The sequence below is a fragment of the Rutidosis leptorrhynchoides genome, chromosome 7 (genome assembly GCF_046630445.1).
Source record: "Rutidosis leptorrhynchoides isolate AG116_Rl617_1_P2 chromosome 7, CSIRO_AGI_Rlap_v1, whole genome shotgun sequence".
Classification (NCBI taxonomy): Eukaryota; Viridiplantae; Streptophyta; class Magnoliopsida; order Asterales; family Asteraceae; genus Rutidosis; species Rutidosis leptorrhynchoides.
Window position 1 is genome coordinate 257,935,720 of NC_092339.1, and position 3,169 is coordinate 257,938,888.

Here is a 3,169-nt window from a genome sequence, read left to right on the forward strand (position 1 = left end):
TAAAAAGTCAACACGAATGTTGGTGAGCTATAGTTTGTTCGTAATCATTAATGTAATGTAGGCCATGAGATTTCAGTGCTTCAGCAGTTTAAATCAGTAATTCAAATCAGTATGATAAAGTATATGTTCAACCGTGGGCACTTGGTAACTAACTTAACGTAAATAAAACCCCCTAAAAGTACACTTGGTGAGTGCGTATGTTTACGAAGTATTAAACACCCGTTAAATGCTAGCACGACTAGCCCGAGTGGGGATGTCAAACCCTATGGATCCATATCTAAGATTCGCGTTCACCGGTTCAAAGACCAATGACTAAACGTTACCGAGCTAAGGGGAAAGTTTATGCCGTTGTATAACCCACACATATATAAAGTTTAAGTACTCGTGTCTAGTATGTAAAACGTAAAATGTGCATGTATTCTCAGTTCCCAAAATAGTTAAAGTAAAAAGGGATGCTATAACTCACAGTGAAAAGTAGTAAAGTTGATTCGGGAAAGTAAGCAAGTAGTTTGTCCGAAAGGTCCTCAACCTAAGTCAAAAGTTACTAAGTCAGTAAATCGTTCCCAAAGGTTTAAAAGTATATAAATTAGGTCTTAAGTATCATCATCAAACAAAAAGTGTAAAGTAAGTTTTATTCAAGAATAGAGTTTGAAATAAAGGCTGACTTCGTTCAGTCGCCATGACCTCTATACAAATTAAAAAGAGGTGAGACCAGTGGATATCGCTTCGTATATGAGTCCCCCAGAGGCTGACCAATTTCCAGAACCAAACTCGTCTTCGTTTGACCGTGGCGACGTTTTAAGTGTGAGTAGGTCAGAAATTTCAGCACAACGTTAAAAGGGTGTAGTGACTTTCGGAAGGCCATAAATCCTAAACCGTAACTCGGATTAAGACGAGGCCTAAATGGAAAATCATCTAATCGAACCGAACTAGCTGGAAATTAACTTTTCCAGTAACCCAGGTTACTGATCAGACCCGTAAAACAGTAGGGAAGGTGCTCAGGTGGGTTCTTGGTGCTTGATGCTCATCACGGTTCTCATCCTTGATGCGTATAGCTTCAAGTGTACAACTCATTGATGTGTTTGCATCATCTTAACCAAGTTTTGACCATCATAACACTAGTGTAAATCTAAGATATGTAGCACAACTCAATTAAGGGTTGTAAGTAGTTTGATGAACCAAAGTTACATCAAGATCTTAGATCCGACACATACATGAGTTCTAATAGTAATATTAAGCTACAAACTTGAAAGTAAACTAAATAAACAAGATCTTAAGTGTTAGAACTTAGATCTTAGTTAGATCTTAAAGATCCTAGACTAGAAAGTCTAGATCTAGTGTTCTTAAGTTAGATCCTAAGTTATAAGACTTGGATCCTTACTTTAATAAAATCATAAGTTATGAAACTTAGATTTTAATCTTGTAAAATATATATAAGCTTATAAGCTCCTTTTTACAACAAAATTGGAAGACCATAAGCTATAAAAACTTAGATCTAACATAAGTGTATGAAGTTATAACTAGAAAGTTATACTTCCATGTTCTTGAACTTATAAAGTTTAACTTTAGTTTCAAGAAATATGAGATCAAGTTTAACTAGTAATACTTGACCAAATTAACAACATCACAATTTTAAATAAATAAAATGAAGAAATAAACTAAAGTTACAAGTATTATGTTCATGTTTGTTTCATACTTGAGAAGATTCAAATCAAAGTTTGGATCTTAAGGAAATAAACTTCAAGTCTACAAAACATGAACACAAGTAAGCTCTCAAGGCTTATGAGTTTTAGATCTACATAATACTTCAAGTGTAGAACCATAAACTATCAAGTTTAGATCCTTGTTCTTGACTTCATCAAACAAAGATGGAAGTATGAAGATACAAGCTAGATAACTTGATCTTTAACAACAACAAGTAACAAAACAAGTAGATGATGATGATGATAGATTCGGTTTTAATGGAAGAAAAAGAAAGGAAATAAAGTCTTGTTACTTACAAGTTTGAGAGGAAAGTGAGAGTAAAAGAAGTTGTAAGTATTATGTGTGTGTAAAAATGAATTAAAACTACCAAATAAGTTACAAAGAAAATGAAAAAAAAAAAAAAAGGAACTCCCTCCCTCCATTCAAATGCTACGGTTTTGGAGGCCAAATAAGGGAAGTCAAAATCCAACTTTCAAGTATTGGGAGATGGTGTAAGCTTAAAATGGATTAAAGTTAAATATATGGGAAAGAGGTCTTGCATGCTTGAAACATTTTTGTCTCCAGCTTAGCTTAATTAATCTAGTTTAGTCTTAATAAATTACTAGCATAAAAGTGGGCTCTTAATAGTCCATTAAGAAAAGTAGGGTGGGATTCCAAGTCCAAAAATAATAAGGGCCCAAGTAAGTAAGCAACAAATTAGTAAAAGCCCAAGTAATTAACTACTTACATTAGTTAATTAAAAATGATTAATAATAATTAATCATGAACGTAAATAATATTCGAAATATTATTCGTGAAAAGTACGTGTGTCACAAGGACATGTCGGGACATGGAAAGTCAATTAAGATGTTAAGTCCATTAAGGTAACTAGTAAGCATTAGTAAACACTAAGCTTAATTAAATAAGCCCTTAAGCCAAGTAATTGTTATAATAAATAACAATCAAGTTTACGCAGTCATAATATTCCAATTACGACAAAAGTTTAACGTGTACCAAGTACGTATTTCGTTTAAAACGATAAGTGACACCAATGGTCGTAAAAGCATTCGACAATCAAGTTAAGTGATTACACACTTAATAGCACGTTGTAAGATATTAACGAAAGTAATTAACCATAATTAAAGATCCCAGAGCATAAGCTAGCTCAGTACGCACAAATACGCAGTTTCGTGAAAGCACAAAAGCAAGTCGAAAAAGCCAGGACGTTACATTACCCACCTGTTAAAGAAAATTTCGTCCCGAAATTTTGAGGAGCGACCAACAATGGTACCATATTTGAATAAGAAGGAGCGTATCAAAGTCCCGTGAGACTCATGGGCTTAGAAGTGAGTTATTTACCTTGTAAGGTACTTCGGCGTATGAAAGTAAGAATGGGTATATGCCATTAATCAAGTCTCTTGTCCTAAGAGATCGACAAATTGATTTCGTTTCTGTTTAACATGAGTATGTTATCTGAATATATATC